The sequence below is a fragment of the Haemaphysalis longicornis genome, unplaced genomic scaffold (genome assembly GCF_048455015.1).
Source record: "Haemaphysalis longicornis isolate Haplotype H1 unplaced genomic scaffold, Haemaphysalis longicornis Haplotype H1 scaffold_5, whole genome shotgun sequence".
In the NCBI taxonomy this organism is placed as follows: Eukaryota; Metazoa; Arthropoda; class Arachnida; order Ixodida; family Ixodidae; genus Haemaphysalis; species Haemaphysalis longicornis.
The window spans coordinates 98,473,155-98,478,762 of record NW_027526385.1 but is presented as its reverse complement, the minus strand read 5'-3'; the positions used below and the strand labels follow the sequence as shown (position 1 = coordinate 98,478,762).

Here is a 5,608-nt window from a genome sequence, read left to right as displayed (position 1 = left end):
ATATATATATATATATATATATATATATATATATATATATATATATATATATATATATATATATATATATATATATATATATATATATATATATATATATATATATATATATATATATATATATATATATATATATATATATATATGAGCGTCCGGATAAGGTGGGGCAAGGGGCCTCCCCCCAGCCAGTCCCCTCGTCTTTCGTCCCGTTCTTTCAAACAAGTTCTTCCAATCGTAGAACGCAACCATAATCGTTTTCTTTTTACCCTTTGTTGAATATCAGTTCTGGTACGTTGTACGTGGCGTAGCAAGCCAGGCGGCTTAGCTCGGCTGACATCGCCAGACTCTTTGAAGATGCTTCTCTCTCAAAATCTTCCGTTAATAGTCAGAACTCTAGCCGTGCTAGCTCGTTTCAGATTTAGTGACGCGTACCTAAAGGTACCCATAAACGACAGCGCAAACCGGCGGCCGGTCCGTGTGAGCACATGTACTGTTTGTCTCGCATATATGTGACATGAATTCAACGAGACTTGGAATGTTTTGTGCAATACAAAATCCGATGTTTCTTTCTTAAGCGTGGCAGTAATTGCTACCGTTTCTAATTTTTTACCCTAAAATATGATTTAAACCGTCAATCGTGTATTTTCAGTGGCTGCTTCCCGCTTACACCCCCCTAAAAACGTGACCCCCTAGGAAAAAAGTTCTACAGAGGCTCCTCCTGCAGAGTCCACGTTGCTACAGAAACGGGAAAAAGATTGAGGTATCGCCATACATATCGGAATTCATAGTGCCCAAATTGCGCCTTCCGCTGTGAATTTATTGCACAAGCTTTCACGTCGCTAAATATCTATGTACTTGCGTGGCCCAAACGGGTCTGAAAGCATTGCAAAACGTATACCTACTAGCAGGTTATTTATGTTAGTGTTCATCCTTCGTTTTCGTGGCTGAAGTATACTCATCCTTTTTTTTTTTCTTTACTCTCTCCGTGTTTATTTCGTATCTGATAAAATATTCTCCCAAATTGATCTACATTCCCGACGTAGATATGCACCACACACATTTTAAATTCGGTTGCCATTCATTGAAATGAGGATGCTGTAAACGAAAACAAAATTAGACTGTTGATGTGTAGGGGCTGAAATTTGAAAAGAGGAAAAAAATGTGGAACGCTTCACGATTTTGCGTGTCATCCTTGCGCAGGGGCCATGCTAATCTTCTCTGTATCGTTCCAATTTTAGTATATGTACTTTGGAAGTACACTACTGAGTGTGCAGGTAATGTATTTATACCCACCACCTTAGTGTTGCATCTCGGCTGGTGGGCTTCTTTATTTAAAGCAATTTTTGCTCTCTCAACATTTTTTTATGTTGACCACGCTTAGTGTTGTACCATTACATAAACAATCAGCGTATTATTTTTAGAACAAATTAACAGTAGTGTTTGTTGGTTAGGCGGAATCTGCAATAACCCCGAAAAAATGTAGCCACCGGCAGAACAAAGTTTGGGATTTTCGTCGATAGAGAGCAGCACGGGTTCCAAAGCCGTCGTTTGCCTTCTTGCTAGAAGGAACATCATCCATCCATTCTGCCTGAAATGGCGCTCGGATTGAACTGGTCGTATTATGGCATTTGTACTTAATTAGTGAATTCGTTCCAAATTTGCTACTTTTTTACAGCGTGGCCCTGTTGAAGCCTCTGGATATCAACGGCTGCTTGGCAGCGGGCGAGAGAGCAGTATGGAAGGGATAGCGGCAAAATTACGAGGCACGGTTTTTGTTGGTAAGGTGTACGAGGCCTGTGAATCCGCAACCTGCCCTCATGACATGCTTCACTGCCCAGGTGTTGCTTCGGTGCGCAAAAACCCGAATTTGATCTTTCGCTGCCTACCCAGCATATGGCGCGCGTGCACATCACAAGGGTTGGATGTCCATGGACACTTTATTCTTGATTCATGCTGCATGAGCATTATCGTATGTAATATCATGCTTTAGCCGCATTATCAGATACAGCCACCGGTGGCATCGTTCCGGTTGGCATTGGCGAGTCTATACTGCATTCGGCTCGTAACATCGCCATAGGCAATTCGTTGAGCAATTAAATTTGAACTTGAAAAAAACAAATATTTCTCGTTTTAGGCGAGAGGAGGAGGCTGGGGCTAAAGGCACAGACGGCCTGACAGAGGTCCTTAGCCCCCTACACACTGTGTCAGTGGCATTGTAACGTCAGCAAATATTTCACAGAATGTATGTCACAGTACATGTCTATGTATACAATCAAACAGAGCAATCGCTATCATCCAGTGCCTGGGTGGCAACCAGTGCGGTCGCGCAGGGCGGTAGCGGAAAGGGCGCGCCGACCTGCATTGAATGCCCCCCCCATTTTTGCGTCCTGTACCCTCCTTCATCAAAAGAGACTTCGGAGGTGCACTTTGATGCGAGGGAGGAAACGCGTGTCTCCAAATCATTCCAAAACGAGGGTGGGAAGGGGGAATTGGCCTTCCCAGAAACTGCCTGAGGTGACTACCGGACGCGACAAAGCTAACTGAAGTATAACTCTTGCCTTCCGACCCTTTACCGCGCCTTAACATGTTCAATAACGAAAATTATGCTGAAAAAGCTCCTTCGCGAAGTAATCAGGCCGAAAAGTAAGCTTATTTGAAGCAGGGAGAAGTAACGCGCGAAATTTAATTGATATTTTTTTTAAGTAGAGAACGATTTTTGTACTTGTATTGTTGCCGCTGTGCATGGATATGGAAAATGGTCTGGCTGCATTGGAACGAGAGGTTACATTTCCAGATGCAAAATGCTGCACTGAAGAACTTGTTGGTACATTGCGGCTACAAAAAAAAAAATCAGCGCAGAAGACGGGACTATGCAAGAAACCCACAACACAGGTTCTGGCGAATAACTGAGAGCGTGTAAATTCGCCAGGAAATGCGGGTTTCAATGCGGCCAGATTGCCTGGAATTATTTTAAAGCCCGGGTTGGTTTTAGTTTGAGAGAGAGAGAGAGAGAGAGAGAGAGAGAGAGAGAGAGAGAGAGTATTTCTCTATTTACTGAGCAGATGATGATGGTAGGAGAATCACCCAGTGGAAGGCGTTGCAGACAGACTGAAGAAAAACTCTTATGGCAACCACTTGATACAGATGTCTTCTACAAAGCACATTTCTAAACAGGGCTATTTGTCAAAAAAAAAGAAATACATAAGTACTAAAACAAATTTGCGCATGGTGAAAGTTTTTAAAGAGAAACACAAAAGACTGAAGAATTCCCTTTAGAGTACTAGGGAAATCTTAATATCTGTATTCGGCCACAACTAATCTGATCTCTCCCCTGGCAAACCTCGCACGGTCTACAACATTACTTATGCAGGTTGAACTCATATTGACGACAATCACTTCGCCCCGCTAGACTTTTGCCCATGTGTGTAATGGTGCGCTTAAAGGGGGCCTGAGATGGATTTCAAAGTGTTTTTGTTTGTGTCAGAAATCTACTCTATAGTTCTTGTAGAAACAAGTCCAAAAATAGTAAGCATATTCGCTCACGCTAACAAAAGTTATTACCCCGACGAGACAGAACTATTTGTTGGCTCGGCGGCTTGCGATGACGACATAGTCCGACCTCGTCCGAGGCGAAGCACTCATTTCATGGTTGGCCGCCGGAATGTCCGCAATTTTTGACGGCGGCGGTTTGGTTTAGAGCGTCGTCGTTACCATGGTTACTTCAGCGAGTGGGTCGCACATGAGACGACGACGTCCTTTATTTTTTTTTTTAAGCTACGTTTTCAGTCTTTACGGACTTTGAGCAGGAGAGACTGGTGATTGCGGAAGTCGACCTTGCATGCGCTAGAGTTTCCGTGAACGGTAACTTATTTTTACCGTCGCTACATATAGCGATACAGAGGCTAGAATTTCTACTGACTGTAGTAGCGAGCCCCCTGCGCCGGCGAAATGTACGCTCGCGTTTTGATTAGATTACCGGAAAGTTCCGAGTGAACGCCCTCCCCCGAAACATCGCCCACCCCCTTTTACGGGTGAAATATTCAATTTACTGAAAGACGCGCGCCCACCCCGTAAAATCCATGGCTTTAGCGCCGATGAGTGAACAAAACAAACCCGAATCATCTCTTCATGTGTAGATGCGGTCACTTATTCGTCCTTTCCGCGCTTGACCCGAAATTTCGCCCATCTCGTATTTTTCACTTGATATCACTGTACTTAAATTTGGGTGGGCGTTCTTCCGGAACTTTACGGCACAGCAAATGCGCTGTACGCTCTGCGCTTCATGCAAGCAATCTTAGTTGATGTTGTGTACTACAGTCTTGCTAAATGATGATCAGGAGCACGATAAATGACAATTTTTTTTAGAATGAGCGAGCAAAATTTCCGCCCCTACTCCAGCTTCCCACGCTTCCAATGGTTCAGATGCCTTTATGAACTAGCATAGCTCTTTTATGCTTTCAAAATCGTCTTGGGCAAGGTAATATAGGTAACTGCGGAATCATTACAATATATCTTACTCATTTTATATCGAAATATTTAGCGGTGGCGTGAATTCTGGTTAATGCAATACTTGGTCCTAATTCTTCCCACTAGATGGCGGCGTCAACGTCATGTTTCCGATTTTTTAAGCTCTACAGTAGAAGTATACGGCTCTTTAAAAAAAATTATTGTATAGTGAGAGTTCAATCTAAGACGTCTAATATTCAAGCCATTTCAAGCGTAAGCGAACAGTTTTGGGCAACAAACGTTTGAGTCATTTGCTTTGCGACAAATTCGCCAGATGTCGCTACTTGGCAGAGCCGGTAAGCCGGAATGCAGAAACCGCAGAGTGCAATCCTTTCGTTTTCAGCGGCAAACGGCTACTCTTGCTTCATTTAACACGGTAAACAGTAAAGCGCGCTAAGGACACTAGGCAACAGGTTCATTCAGAAGGCCGGTGCAGCAAACCACACTTTCCTGCGATCATGACTTGATGGGAAGGAATTAAATGAAGGCTGCGTCTGCTGCAACCCGGGGCTTCCGAGCCGATTCCCCCCGAACTGGCTGCTGCGCCCCACGGAAGTGACGTACGTCAACAAAAAAAATTGCGTAATTGCATTACATTGCAATTACTTCAATAGTATTGCACATATTTTTGGCAGTGACACATTAATATTACAGTATCAAGATTTATTTTGAGCCTGAGTTTATTGTCTTTTAATATGACGTCACCTAGTCACCGTGACGTCATGGACATGCTTTGTAGATGTTTGCATTATATTTTTCTCTGCGAAACTCGAGTTTGTTATTGTTTTTGACACTCGCGTAGAAGAAGTTGTGTAAACAAAGCACTTTTTATAGATTTACCACGGATTTTACGGATGACCTACGGACGAGCGGCATGGAGAAGAGGCCGAATTCCATCGAAGAGCGAATTTTGGCCCCGTATTGGCATACGTACGGGTAGAGTTCACTCTAGTACGGGCTTGTCTGTTCCGAGTTTGTTCCGTTGGCCTATTTCAAATATTCCGGCTTCGCGCGGTGCCGAGGCAAGCAAGAATGTTACGAGCGTCGGCGTTGTGTGGAGTCGCTCACGAGTGGTGCGGTGCTGCGCTGTGTTCGTTTCATA

General features: G+C 43.7%; 1 non-coding gene across 1 annotated transcript; it reads right to left on the bottom strand.

Moving 5' to 3' along the window:
- Positions 1 to 1,155: 1,155 nt before the first annotated feature.
- On the bottom strand, positions 1,156 to 1,258 carry LOC144140128 (U6 spliceosomal RNA). Its single transcript, XR_013316339.1, has one exon. It is a non-coding gene; the product is annotated as a U6 spliceosomal RNA (small nuclear RNA).
- Positions 1,259 to 5,608: the final 4,350 nt, after the last annotated feature.